At 47.9% G+C, this 15,306-nt stretch overlaps 1 pseudogene; it reads right to left on the minus strand.

The window, feature by feature from the left end:
• Window positions 1-5,887: 5,887 nt before the first annotated feature.
• The window catches only part of LOC102453899 (uncharacterized), a 49,266-nt pseudogene continuing 39,847 nt past the window's right edge, over window positions 5,888-15,306 (minus strand).

Raw genomic sequence — 15,306 nt, forward strand, 5'->3', positions numbered from 1 at the left:
CTTTTGTGAGACCAGTTCTTACAAGGGAGTTGTGAACTTAATTTACACTTGTAAGAGAGATAACTAAATTGGAAGTACTGGGCATTCTTTTCTCAGTGGGAAATTCCTCTCCCAGGGACTGTGTGTGTGTTTGAATCAACATGGGTGCCAGCCGGGGGCAGTTCTTGCAGCCTCAAGGCCAGCTTACTGACTTAATCACTCTCTCTCCACATACCTGTTTTTTTCAGCTTCTCAGGATCAGATGAGCCAGCATAGACTATGCTGATTTTACTGCTCTTTCTCTGCCCTGTATACAGACATCTCAGAGGACAAGCAAGATTGTTTGAGATGGGGGAGGGGGGGTTCTGGCTACAGAGGGGCCAAAGGGCAAATTCAGGACAGGCAGTGGGGTTAAGAACAGATCTGGGTATTGACAAAAAAAATAACTCTACGGGGAAAGCATTTGCAGCATGTTTAAAAATACAGGAGAGGGGTCAGAGGGTTTTTTCCCCTGCCAGGTTGAGGAGGTAGCAACACCCACTTCCCAAGGCTGTGTGGGTGGCTGGAGCCTGGAGCAGGCCCCTCTTTCCTATGTGAGAGGTGGGGTGCTGCACAAGTGGGTGAGATTCAGTGGCTGTGGGCTGCCTGTGTGAGCTGCTATTTTGCCTTCTGCCCAGCACCCCAGTGAGGGCGAGCAGATGCCCCGGGTGAAAGGGATAGGTCTGGATTTAAGCCCTGCTGCAGGTGTCCTGACTTGTCCTTACAAACGGGCAAATTGTCCCGTATTTTCTGTCTCCTTCCCCATCAGTGCTGGTGGGTCCTGCTGCTGCCAGATCCCCACTCGCCAGCTGCCCACCCGCCAGCAGGCAGTGGAGGAGGGGGTGCTTCCTGAGCTGATCTGTCAGCATCAGCCAGAAGGGCCCCACCCCCATCCCGTTTCCATCCGGCACTGCCAGCAGCAATGGCTGGTCAGTGTGAGCAGGAGCCAGGTGACAGCCAGTGACTTATTCCTACTCCTGCCCACTCATCAGTCCTTTCTATCCTCCCCATTTTGCTGCTGCCTCCCTGTCACTTCTCTGAGACCCCACCCCTGCTCCATCCACCCTCCCTCATCCTTACTCACTTTTATCAGGATGGGGACAGAGGAGGGGGATGCAGATTCTGGTCTTGGGCTTAAAGGATTTGGGAGTGTGGGAGTGGTTCTGAGCTGAGCCCAGGGCATGGAGTTGAGGTGCAGGAGAGGGTTCAGGGTGAAGGCTCTGGGAGGGAGTTTAGGTGCAGGGGGACTCAGGGCTTTGGCAGGAGTTTGGGGTGCAAGAGGGGGTCAGGGCTGAGGCTGGGCTCCAGCTGCGTACTGCTTACCACAGGTGGCTTCTGGGTGGTAGTGCAGGCGGCCAAGGCAGACTCACCCCTACCCTGGACTGCACCACTCCCAAAAGCTGCCAGCAAACTCTCTCCATCCCTGTGTTCCCTGCTCTGGGAAGATGGGGTACAGGGTGGGGTGAGAGGAACCCTGACATCAGCAAACACACCCTTCTTCTTGTGCCCTGCACAGCAAGCAGGAGGCTTCTGGAGCATGGGGGGTAACTCCAAGACAGAGGGCAGGAACAGCATGGTAGTGCTGAGGGGCAGATGTGGAGCCAGCACTTGACAGCATCCCAGCCAAACCTGTCAGGATCACCTGTCAAAGACTCCAAGATCTACCAGTAAATCCCAATGTACTGGTTGGTGACCACTGGTGTATGGGACCACTTTCAGAAACACTGGTCTATGGGATATGATGCTAAAGGTATGAAGTTAAAGCACACAATGTATAGCACCTTCAATCTTGGTGGTTTCACTGTTCAGTCAGTTTCAATATAGGATTGGTTTAAATCAATAAATAGGCTGAAAGGCTGAGAGCTGTCTGAGAGCTGACATATCAGTCTATTCATGGTGAGAAACTGCAGGATCCCCACAGGATCCCCTAGTGCTGTGGTCACCAACCCGTCGATCGCGATCTACTGGTCGATCCTGGGGGCCCGACCAGTCGATCGCAAGGCTTTGGGGGGCCCTCCTCACTGCCCCCACCCCCAAGATGAATGCCATGGTGATGCTACCTCCGGGAACAATGGAGGTAGTGCAGGCTTCCAGCGGGGTGGGGAGAGTTCTGCAGCCATGCGTCTGGTACCAGAAGTGTGCAGGCTGCTCTTCCTCCCCCTTGAACAGCCGGTGCAGTACCTAAAATGCCAGTCCATCGTGCGTTGGGGACTTGGTTCCCCTGCTGCGTTCCTGCGCGTGGGAAAGGGGTTGGGTGTCCAGGTCTGCACCAGCTCTGGCTGCTCAGGGGAGGGGAAGAGTAAGGTGCAAGCTTCTCGAGCGGTTGCGGTTGGCGTGGTCCGGGACTCCCCCTCCCCCCATTCCCAGCCCGCAGAAAGGCATCAGGCACACAACGAACCAGTATCTCAGGTACTGGGCTACTGTTTAGGTCTTGGGGGAGCAGCCCATGCTCTTCCTGGGCCTTGGCCTGCAGCTGCAGGATCCCCAGGTAATGGTCCCTGTCCTCTCCACCTGCCCAGACCCCCACAAGTACCCTGCCCCACCACCCACTGGCACCCTGTCCTCTGCCCCAGGCCCTTGCCCTGGCATGCTGTCCCTTGCCCCAACACCCATTGGCACCCTGCCCTAGCACCCAGTCTCCTGCCCCGGCACCCACAAGCACCCTACCCCGGTACCCCTGGCACCCTTCCCCAATACCATGTCCTCTGCTCTCACCAGCACAGTTGGGGCCACATTAGTGAGGCTTGTGGGGGTTTTGGAGGAGTTTTTATTTTGCATCTCACTTGTATGGCCCCAGCTGACTTTTCTGTGTGTCAGTGACTGCCTGATTCAAAACAGGTTCCCTGCTCTTCTCATAAATAAAGACAACGCAGAAACTTTTTGTGTTTGATATAGTATTTTATTTAAAAATGAAGCCTGGCCAGCAAACCCCCAGTTGGGGCCAAGCCCCCATCTGCCCACAGCATCATAACACTCCTGCACTCCCCCTTCCCCCAGACCTTAGATCGGAACCTATCATACACTGGAGCCCCCTGCCCTGAGCCCCTCACATCCCCAACCTAAATTCCTGCATCCTCATATCCACAAGCCTGTGGCTTGCTTAGTACCCCAACCCTACATCTGACCTCAACACTGCCCAGCCTGGAGCCCCCTCCCCGAGCCAGCGTCCCCTTCTCCACCTTCTCCTGCATCCAGATTTCCTCCCAGAGCTTGTACCTTTCACCCCTTCCCACACCCAAATCCCTCATTCCCACCCCAGAGCCTACACATCCTGCCTCAACCCAGCAAGGGTAAGGCTAGACTGCAGGGCTATGTCTACACTCGCGGCTTCTTGTGCAAGTATGGCTATTCTTGTGCAAGAATCCGCAGAGCGTCCACACTGCCCGCCCGCTCTTGTGCAAGGACATTTACAGTGGGAAGAAAGGGCTTCTTGTACAAGAACTATGCTCTTTTTTAACAGGTGTAAGCCCTCTTATGCAGGAGCTCTTGTGCAAGAGGGCAGTGTGGATGCTCGGCAGGGATTTCTTGCACAAGAAAGCCCTATGGCTAAAATGGCCATCAGAGCTTTCTTGCGCAAGAGAGCGTCCACACTGCCATGGGCGCTCTTGCGCAAAAGCACATCTCGCACATGGTAGTGTGGACATTTTCTTGCGCAAGACTTCTTGCACAAGAATCCTTGCGCAGGATTTCTTGCACAAGAAGCTGCCAGTGTAGACATATCCCAGGAGTTTTTCTGGATTCCAGAGATATCCCAGAAAAACTCTTCTGCATCCAGGGATGCATTTGTTCTTCAGCTTTATTTAGTGGAAGATCAAACGTTCTCTTTCGGTAACCCCTATATTCCTCTTTCCACGAGGAATAAGGGGGCTTCCAAAAGAAGGGGTTTTTCTGACATTTGGTCCAGTCTAGACAGGCCAAATGTTGGAAAAACCTCTTCCTACAGAAGAATTGAGGGAAAAAAGCAATAGTATAAGGGTTGGGGATAGCAAGTGATGGAGAGGAGGAGAATAGAGAGGAAGGGGTGGGGCTTCAAGGAAGGGGCAGGGTGGTATATCTTGGCTTGTTCTGTCATTTAAAAGGTGATCTTGGGTGTAAAAAGGTTGGAGACCACTGATTTAGTGGATACGGTTCAGTGTGAACCAGTAACTGAAAGCTAAAGCCAGATAATTGCAGGCTGAAAGGAGTCACAAGTGTTTGATAGGCCGATTCCCCGGAATGGGTCCCTATGCTTAAGAGGGCCCCGCTCCCGGATGCATGACACATGCACAGTCCTGCCCCCGGAATCAGGCCCCGCGCTTCTTAAAGCCGGCCCTGTTGATAGAGAAGATGATGAGCAGCTGAAACTAATGGCCAAAGGAAGTGGTGGATTCTCCATCTCTTGCTGTCTTCAAATCAGCACTAGGTGACTTTTTAGAAAAATACAACAATAATACAGTTATACAGCAACAATAGTGGTACAACAAACAACAACTGGTTTTACATAACTGCCAAATTTAAATTAACTAACTGATTTCTAGCTGATTGCCAACTTAATTGTTCATATATGGGACACTGAAGTGAACAGTCTTTTGTTCATAAAGCACTTTATGATTGTTTTTTGTTTGTTTGTTTTATGCTTTAGGCATTTTTTCACTCTGTCCTGGTATTTTCTAGTGTTTTTGTGCTGTGATATTATCTGGTGTTTTTGATCTGTAGGATAAAACCTTAAAAAACTTCAGTTAGTTGACATAATAAAAGTTTTTGCTTTGCTTTTATTTTCTTTTTAGTAACCCAAATGTAATAAACAGGTTACTTGAGTTTGTTTATAATAGGGAACAAGTCTTTTATAATACAACCTAACTTTTGCAATTGTTGTATAGATATTTTCACTTGAGGTTTATTACCAATTTTGTTTTCCAAACATAATGCTTAACTGCTAAAATAGATACTCACAGTGTTCCATGAGATGGTGTACAGGCAGTCCCCGGGTTACGTACAAGATAGGGACTGTAGGTTTGTTCTTAAGTTGAATCTGTATGTAAGTCGGAACTGGTGTCCAGATTCAGCCGCTGCTGAAACTGATCAGTTTCAACAGCGGCTGAATCTGGAGGCCAGTTCTGACTTACATACAGATTCAACTTAAGAACCCCAGGCATCCCCAAGTCAGCTGCTGCTGAAACTGATCAGCAGCTGATTCCAGGAAGCCCGGGGCAGGGGCTTCCTGTAGTCAGCCACTGGTCAGTTTCAGCAGCGGTTAACTTGGGGACACCTGGGGCAGAGCAGCTGGGGTGCTGCTGGGTTGGTCCAGTGGCGCCCAGAGCGGGGCTATGGGACCAACCGGCAGCGCCCCAGCTGCTGTACCACAGGCGTCCGGAGCAAAGCCACAGAGCACAGGGGCAGCGGGACAACCCAGACGCACCATGGCTATCCTGCTGCCCTTGGGCTCCATGGCTTTGCTCTGCTTTGCTCCCCGTCCCCCTGGTCTGCAGACCAGGGGGATGGGGAGCAAAGCGGCGGAACACACGGGCAGCGGACAGCCCAGACGTGTCTGGGCTGTCAGCTGGCCGCGTGCTCCGCGGCTTTGCTCTGCTCTGCTCCCCGTCCCCCTGGTCTGCAGACAAGGGGGACGGGGAGCAGAGCAGAGCAGAGCAAAGCGGCGGAACACGTGGTCTACAGACCAGGGGGATGGGGAGCAGAGCAGAGCAGAGCAGAGCAAAGCGGCGGAACACGCGGCCAGCTGTCAGCCCAGACTGGGCTGTCAGCTGGCCGCGTGTTCCGCCGCTTTGCTCTGCTCTGCTCTGCTCCCCGTTCCTAGTCTGCAGACCACATGTTCCGCTGCTTTGCTCTGCAGACCAGGGGGACGGGGAGCAGAGCAGAGCATCTGGGCTGTCCGCTGCCCGTGTGTTCCGCCGCTTTGCTTCCTCTCCCTGGTCTGCTGGAGACCAGGGAGAGGGAGGGCCCCGTTCGTAACTGCGGATCCGACATAAGTCGGATCCGCGTAACTCGAGGACTGCCTGTATTGCTTTTCCGTCAGTGTTTAGCAATTTTACCAAGTTTATAGAGTTAATGTGCTTGTGATACCAATTTCACTTTTGTTAGCTGTTTAAAAGCACAAAAGTTAACTACTATTTTCCGTTAACATGCTATAAAAGAAAACAGAATTTATATCAAAATGAATTTTTAAAACAGGTGTATGTAAATACTTTGAAAATATTAAACTTTCATAATGGTTTGTTGTGTTAGGAGTTCAAGGTGGAAACCTGTTGAAAAAGTTTGGTTAGCTTTATGCATTATTGCTATACCATTCTTATAACCGCATTTAAAAGTCAAAACAAGGTTATAAAAATTGACAATTTATTAATGTTACCTAAACCTTAATCCTGGACCTTTAATGTTAAGGGTTTGGTATCCCTTACATTGTCTTTGAATTAAAAAAAAACTTTGATTAATAAAAGAAAAAAATTGTTTGCAATTACATTTTTTGTTGAGTCATAAAATATATGTACATATGTTGTAAATGAAACCTTTTTGAACTTTAAAAAAAATAGTATTCATAAAATGATTATACTCTAAATATGATAATAAAATAGTGTGGTACCACATTTTTTAAAAAAAGTATAAAAATTGACTTTTGTTGCAACAAAATAAAAATAATCTAAAAAAAGTCACATGACATACAATATACATGACATATAGGACAACTTACAATTAAAAACAAATGGCGCCAACATTACATTTATAACTATAAAAAATAAGGAAAAAAAGGGTTAAACATTTAAATCAGCAAGTTATTACCTTATTTAAAACTATTAATAAAAATTATATAATTTTTTATTAATTTTTGCCAGATATGTTGTATTAATTTAGTAACTTATGGCATTGCCCATTATTAAGTTTTATTTTAAAACTGTGCTATACAGGTGTATTGAAATAAAAAAAGCCCATGTTTCAAATAATAGTTAATAGTTAGGATTAGAAACAGTGTCTGCATGTCTGTTGCTTAGCAACCTTATCTTCAGGAAATTTGGGAGTTATATCAGCTGTTGCATTCCTGAAGGATAAAAATAATTAATTTATGGGAATTATTTAAAGTAAAAATTTACTTTATTTTTCTTTGTTTCCTATTCTATTCTTAACCTCTTTATATTTTAAAGATTTGTATAAAACTAACTTTTAACAGAGAGAGAGAGAGTTAAAGGGGGAGAGTTGGGAGAAGAAGGTAAAGAGACTCAAGTTAAGAGAGTTTAACGCTTAAATTTCTTTTAAAGTACAGGCAGCAACAAATTAAGCAAACAGAGAGACGGCTATAAAGGAAAATATACCGGTATGTAAAAATATCTCAAAAGAAGAATGAATTTAAGCGGAGCGCAGTATGTTTCCATGGGTTAGAGTATTTGGAAACCTGCACCCTGGATTTTTATCCTGACTTTTAGAGTGGGGGTAGTTACCTGCACTTGTAAAAACTGAATTTGTTCCCCCAGTGTCTGTTCTTGTTTGCATGCTAGATGATTTGTGGGAGTGCCCATACATGCTGTACTTAACTGTTTCGGGGCAACTCCATGAGTTAATGCATTGATTATTGTTAGCCTGCTTAGTCTTGCTTTTTCAATATGAAATACTTTTTTCCTTACATTCCTGCAATCATGTTGCAGCTCCTGTCTCCTAGTGTGCTCTGTGAATTGTTCCATTTTTTTCCTTCATTTTATTTACCAATTCAGTGAAAGTATTGTTTGCTACTTCTTCCTCCTGTGCACTTACTTTTCCCATTCTGACAGGCACCAGTCTAGATTTCAGTTTAAGTTCAACTGGAACCTGGCTTTTATTATATAATTGTAGTTGCAATGCAGTGGACCCCATTTCATCTTTCAAATTTGCCAGGCCCACCACTGATAATTTCTGTCCCATGGTTTCAGGTACTGTGAAAGTTACCAAAGGCTGTTACTTTGCAAGGGATGGCACTTTTCTCTTTTGCAAGGTTGCTTCTTTTACTTCCCCTATCTGTTCCATTACCAGGGAGGGTAGTACTGTAGCAGGCTGTTTAAGCCATCTCACTGCCAGAGACATAAGTTGCAAAATGCTAGGCTTTTTAGTACTACTAATCTTTTTCAGTGCTTCAGTTTCTGCCATGGTTTCACATATACCAGTTTCTCCATATTCTTTTTAAAATTCCTCTGACTCATTTTTCCAACAGGCCCATATTTCAAAACCTTCCGGGATTTTAAGGGAATGTAGATGGGGGTTACCTAACTCATGATTTTCTGCCATTTTAGATGTTAGATTGCAAACAGATAAACAGAACTGTTTGCCTTCTTACCAGATCAGCGGTCAGGGTCACCAGTGTCGTACCTCAGTACCTCAGGTGGTCTGAACTGTCAGTGTCAGCATCGTCTGGTCAGGGTTGTCCTGGCGCGCTCCTGACAGGACCTCTACTCTGTCGGTGATGATAAACTTTCGGCTACGTGCGTAACAATAGGTACTCCCTTTATCTAGAATGTTAGACCCAGTGCGCTTGGGTCAACACAGGAGATCTTTGAGAGGCCCCGGAAACGCCAGATGCAGGCAAGGTTTGAAATCAATCGATCAGGTTTATTGTCAAATGTGAAGCTCTACCAGTTGGTAACAGATCAGTACAATGTTACACCACTGGGCACTATGGCCCGCGTTGACAAGGTACCAACACCGGGCAGGCCTATTGCCGTGTAACAGATATTAACAGCAGTTAGTCAAAGTTAAGCTACTGTGCACTCTGTACGTTTAGGCAATGACACCTGCCATTCAGGAGCCTAGTGCGCTGCCCCTCCCCCCCCCCCCCCCCCGGTTGGCTGGAGAGCACCCTTTGCGGTGTCCTTTTATAAAAAGGTACAAACAACTTACATCATTTCTTTACATACCAGGTTGCCACCCTCTTGTTGCCTAGAAACCACCCCTCACTTTATGCAAGAAGGGCTTACCTTCTATTTGTCATCCTGTCAGTTCTGATTTGGTCCTGAACCTATGTCGGTATGTGCATTACTTTTTGGGAAGTCTTTGTACCAAGACATTTCTTATTAAGATGTTTCGCTACTCCCCTTTGGCTTACAGTCCGTACCCAGTGCCTCCCTGTGTCCTTCCATGCTCCACCTAACTTACACAATTACACAGTTATCAGTAGGGCCTCTTTCTTGGCTCCTGTGTTCCTGAACCAAAGTCTTGCTCGCTAGATTCTAGGCCTGTTGCTGCTTTCATGTTACAGGCCTCTATTCAGGCCTGCTGACTCCATGTTACTGACCCTCAGCTTACTACAGTAGCTTTATTAAACACCCCTTGTTCACCTGCAGCCAGGTCAATCTGTATCACTGGCTCGGGTGTTTCTCTCCTCAGCACTGAGCCTTCCACACCTCATTTTAATTTCTCACAGGAACTGTTATATCATACCCCCTCCCCTCATCTCCTGCTTTAAGCCTGTCCCTACCCAAGTGAGCTGTCCAATATGACAGTACCTGTAAGAAATGTCTTACTTTCACTGCTGGGAGCAGCTCCACTGTGTAAAGCGGCAGCCAGGGGCAGGACATTAGACCTGCAGGGCAGGGGTAGGTGTGGCAGTGACATCACAAAGGCCTTTTGCAACCCCTTAAACTCAAAGTCTTCATGGATGCAGAATAAGGCAGCCAACACAGATGTCATATTTAAATTCCAGAAGGGGTGGGGGGAGGGAATCAGCATGTACCTGGTTTACACTGTGTTTCTTTAAAGAAAATTCAAAGGCTATTTGTTGCCAGGCTGAGGCAATTAGACTGTATTAGTTTTTGTCCAAAATGTCCTGTAATGTTATTTTGATCACTGCATTTTGTGTACTATAGCTATCTATCTATAGAGAGAGAGAGATAAAAAATAAATATATAATACATGGCTCTTCATACTCTATCCACTGCTATTCTGGCTCTTCATCTCTAATAGGTTGGCCACCCCAGGACTAATGCTTTCTCTGAATGAACTACGGGCTGTCACTTTTATCTTCTGACAGATGTTCAGTATCAGCTCCGATTGAACCTTTGCCCACAGTCTGAGCAGTTGTGTGAACTTCTGATATACAAGAGGGTATGAGCGCTACTGAAACTTTTCCCATGGTCAGTGCGGCTGGAGTTTCTCTCTTATGTGGATTCTGTAGTATCTAACAAGGTCTGAGTCTGACTGAAGCTTTTCCCATAGAGCAGTTATACACAGTGTTAAATCTATTTTTTTAATTACACATGTGCAGAACGTGTTTTGTTAGGGGCACCAATATGGAGGAGATATGTGACACATTATCTCCATATTGGTGCACAGAACAAAGTTATGTGATAGGACTGAGGTGCCAGGTTTTGGATTGTGGAAAGGGGGCTCAAGGCTCAGGCAAAGAGTTGGGAAGCAGGGCATGAGTGCTGGCTCAGAGCTGAGACAGAGGTTTGAGCTGTGATAGGGTGAGGACTCCAGCTAGGGGTGTGATATTTGGTGTGGGCAAAGGCTGGAGGGGCTTGAGAGTCAGGTCACTGAAGGGCTCAGATGCTGCTGTGAGGAAGGTGGGTGTGGGTGTGAAGCAGCACCTTGCCCTGCCATGGCAGCTCTGGGGCTTGGAGCCTTGGGATAGCTGTCTATTGACCACTGCAGGTCTGGGCTGGTGTTGAGATCAGTGGCCAGAGGCATCCCTCCCCACCAGAGCCCTAAGGGCTTGCATGGCACTTAATAGCCTGCTGCATGGCCATACAGCTTAAAGGGAACGTAGGATATAGTGATTATCTCCTGTGTAGATTCTCCTGTGTCTAACAAGGTCTAAGCCTTGAATGAACCTTTTCCTGCAAATCAGAGAAGATCTAGGGTGGCATTAACAGGAATTTTGTGAGCAAGACATGAGAAGTAATTCTTCCGTTCAACTCTGTGCTGATTAGACCTCAACTGGATTAACGTGTCCAGTTCTGGGCACCAGATTTAAAAAAAAAAAAAAAAAAAAAGAGATGTGGATGAATTAGAGAGGGTCCAGAGAACAGCAACAAAAATCATTAAAGGTCTAGAAGACATGACCTTCACGGGAAGACAGAAATGGTGGATGACAGATGGTGCTTGGACTGAACTTGATGGCCTCTCATGGCCCCTTCCAGTTCTAGTGAGCTCTATGATTTGATTTTATGATTCTGTGATTCTCCTGTGTGGATTGCATGATGATTGTTAAGACTTGAGCCCCAACTCAAGCTTTTCCCACAGTCAGATCAATCAAAGGATTTCTCCCCTGTGTGGATTCTCCTATGTGTAACAAGATTTGAGCTCCTACTGAAGCTTTTCCCACAGTCAGAGCAGTAAAAAGGTTTCTCCCCTGTGTGGATTCTCTTATGTTTAACAAGGTCTGACTTCTCCCTGAAGCTTTTCCCACAGTCAGAGCAGTTGAAAGGTTTCTCTCCTGTGTGGATTCTCTCATGACTAATAAGACTTGAACGCCTACTGAAGTTTTTCCCACAGTCCAAACAGCTAAAGGGTTTCTCTCCTGTGTGAATTCTCCTATGGGTAACAAGGTATGACCTGTCACTGAAGCTTTTCCCACAGTCAGAGCAGTTGAAGGGTTTCTCTCCTGTGTGTATTCTTGTATGTCTATCAAAGTCTGACCTTTTACTGAAGCTTTTCCCACAGTCAGAGCAGTTGAAGGGTTTCTCTCCTGTGTGTATTCTTGTATGTCTATCAAGGTCTGACCTGTCACTGAGGCTTTTCCCACAGTCAGAGCAGTTGAAACGTTGCTCTCCTGTGTGAGTTCTTTGATGTCTAACAAGATGTGAGCTCCTACTGAAGCTTTTCCCACAGTCGGAGCAGTTGAAGGGCTTCTTTCCTGTGTGGTTTCTTCGATGTTCAATAGGAGTTGCACAGTCATTGTAAGTGGATGGTATTTGTTGATGGGGGATTTTCTGTTGAATAGTTTCTGTATTTCTTTTTACCCCTCTGCTCCTATGACAGGATTTACCCTGTTTCTTCTCTGGATAGTTTCCCTGCTGCCTTTCTGGGCTACGCTGACTCCCATGGGTCTCTTCTTGCTCATGTTTGTGAGAAACATGCCCTTCAGATCTTCCAAATAACATCCCACATGGAGCCTTTTGCTCTGGTTCTTCCTCCGGAAGACTCTCCACATTGTTCTCACTCAGCGTCCCATCACCTGCTGGGATGGAGAGAGAATCCAGGCAGGAGTTATTTCCTGTGCTGCGCTGAAAGGAAAACTTTAGAAGGGGAACAGAAAACAGGGCCCACACCCACAAAATGGCTGGAAAGGTTGAATAACCATGAGCTGAGTTCATCCTCCTTCCTCATAACACTTTCCCAAAGGAAAGAATCCAACCTTCCCCACCACCCTCTCACTGGAGTTGAAGACAGGTTGAAGGGGCTTGATGAAAATGCACAAGTGCACTGGCGGCCCGTCAATACAGGCAAACTAGGTGGTCGCTTAAGGCGCCAAGATAAATGGCCATTGAGGGCTTTGGAGACGGGGGCGCCAATCGCGCGTTTTGCCTAGGGCATCAGTTGCCGGCAGCTTGTTTAGGGCTGCTCCTGCATAAGTGACACCTGCTAGGAGGACACAGAAATTGGTTTGTGTCAAATTAACTGATTGCTCACCTGTGTGTGTGTTGCAGATGATCTCCCCTTCCTGAGAGCCCTGGAGATCTGGGATCCACAGCTCCTCCCCTTGCTCCATCCAGGAGATCACATGAGCTTTGAAGACTGGAAATCCTGTGTGGGGCAGCAATTAACCAAGTGCTAATTGTGTTCATTAAGGTCTGTGCCATTACGACTTCCAGAGCCAGGATCTGAATCACCCACCCAGAAAGGCTTCTTCCTCACCTTGCTGAGATTGGGCTCTGGATGGTACAAGATCCCAGGACACGCTCACCTACAGTAAGGGTCTGTCTAGACTTTTGTTGACAGAAGTTGACAGGCTTTTGTCGACAGAAGTTTTGTCAACAGATACTGTCGACAAAGCTTCTGTCAACAAAGAGTGTCTGGACTACAGCCAGCTGTCGACAAAGCAAGCCATTTTGTCAACATGACAATGTAGATGCAAAGGACATTGTAGATGCAATAACGCCTTCTGTCCACAGAACTCTGTCGACAAAGGCGTTATTCCTCGCAGAATGAGGTTTACAGCCGTCAACAAAACTGCTGAGTTCTGCCGATGTTATGTCGCCAGAACTCAGCGGCAGTGTAGACACAAGTATAGTTTTGTCGACAAAAGTCCACCTTTGTCGACAAAACCCTGTAGTCTAGACACACCCTAAAGGTGCATCCCTCTGTCCTTAATTTGGTATTCCCAGATGTGACTCACTGAGGCACAGTGACACTCCCTCCTAGCTGAGCAGCTCAGGCCAGCTTGCTGGCGTTGTAAAAATGTCATGTAGGAGGATGATGGATTTGTGGAGTCCTTCTGGGAGGCAGGCTGGCCTGGCCAGCATAGAGGCATATCTTTCCTGATAGAGGCATAGAGGGGAGGAGCAGGGAAGGCATGTGTCATGCTGTGCTGGTGAGACTACCGAAGGGACCAGAATCAGCAACAGGGCCCTGCAGCTGCACCTGCCCAGTACTCCTGCCCCCTAATGAGTGGGGCAGGTTGACTGTGACCTGCCTGCCTGGCTGGCTGAGGAAGCTGAAGTTTTTAAGCCCAGCAGCAACAGTAGCTGAGTGCATGTGGCCATGGCCTGGCTACTTCATTGCCTAATCAAGTCATGGAGGTTGAAAGATATGTGGCTCCAACTCCTGATTGTCTCTGCCTCTGCAGTGAGTGCTGGGAGAAATGGGAAGCGCTTGGGGTCCTGGACAAACCCCTGAGCCCATTTTGCTTTTGTCTAGTGATGAAGGAACCACTTGAGGGGATATGTTGTGGCTCCTGCTTCTTGTGAGCTTTGGAGAAGAGGAAGAGAAAAAAAGTCACCTGTCTCCTAGAAGAGGACTGAGCCACTCTTATGGCTCTAGAGCAGATGAGAGATAAAGGGTGAGAGTTTTCTACCCAGCCTTTTCCCTCCAGATCTACCAATCTCTGAGTGGCTCCATGGGATGCAGGCCTGGTGGTCACCATGGGTGCCTGAGACTGGCTAGAGCTTCCTCCCACTCTGGCCAAGCTCTCAGAAGGGCTCTGTGTGGTGCCCATTAACCAATTTCCAGGCACCAGCCACTGATCATGCAGCTCTATTGCATGTTCTGAGATGTCCTGGCAGAGCCCCTGGGCAGCGTGTGGCTCCTCCTGTCATGGAGGTAGCTGTGTGCACCCTGCTGGTGGAGAAATGGGACCTCCATGCCCTGAGGAATTGGTGCTCAGCATCACTACTCAGCATGGCCTCTATGGGCGCAGCCAGTCACAGCGCTGAGAAGCACCAGTGTAAACACGCCCCCAGTGCTGTAAGCTGCTCCCCTCCTGGAGGTGGTTTGTCTAGAGCCCTGGGAAAGCTCAAAATTCCACTGGTGGGCAGAAGGATTTCTAAGGAAAGGGGGGAAAAGATGCAGAATAAATGGGCAGTGGCCCAATGGAGAGGGGGCAAGTAGAGGAATCCCCCAGGGTCACTTTCATAGTCTTGTGCTCTTACGTCTGTGTTTTTAAGTCTCGGCTTGACAAAGCCCTAGCTGGGTTGATTTAGTTGGGCTTGGTCCTGCCTTGGGCAGGGGGCTGGACTTGATGACCTCCTGAAGTCTCTTCCAGCTCTAGGATTCTATGGTACGTCTGCCTCCCATATTTCTGATACCTCCAGTAGTTTGCTGTCCTCCCTCTGAGACGTCTCCTCTGAAATCTCTGAAAACTGGTCTGCAATCAGATCTGCCCCATTGCCCAAGAGTAGAGACCTCCTGCCTGAACTCCTCTTGCTCAACCCCCGTCTTGTGGCACAGGGGGTGCAGGTTCCTCAGGTTCCTCAGGCTGCTCTTGGCTGGTGTCACTAAAGTCAATGACCTTCTGGACAATGGTTGGCAGGACTGGGTAGGCCCCACTATGCTTGCCCAGTATATAGTGCTGCCATGTCCTCCATGGTGTGCTCCAGGAGGTAAAGGCTCCCCTACCCCTGCCTCTTTGGCTGTTCTCAGTCAAGGTGTTCCCCCACCTTCCTCTATCACCTGGCTCGCTGGAGATTGATGTCAGGCCCCTGACATATCAGCTCCCACCCATCACTCTGAATGTTCCATTTCAACTCACTCATATTGAGAGTCTCCATCCCATCCCCAGAGAAGCTCTGCACACTCACATTGCCCCTAGTCATCCCCTAGAACTCGTGTCCTGCCCACACACATACTGGCTGGACATGCTGCCTCCTCCTCAGGATGAGGTGCTCTGGAGGAGCC

The sequence above is a fragment of the Pelodiscus sinensis genome, chromosome 32, assembly GCF_049634645.1.
Source record: "Pelodiscus sinensis isolate JC-2024 chromosome 32, ASM4963464v1, whole genome shotgun sequence".
Lineage (NCBI taxonomy): Eukaryota > Metazoa > Chordata > Testudines > Trionychidae > Pelodiscus > Pelodiscus sinensis.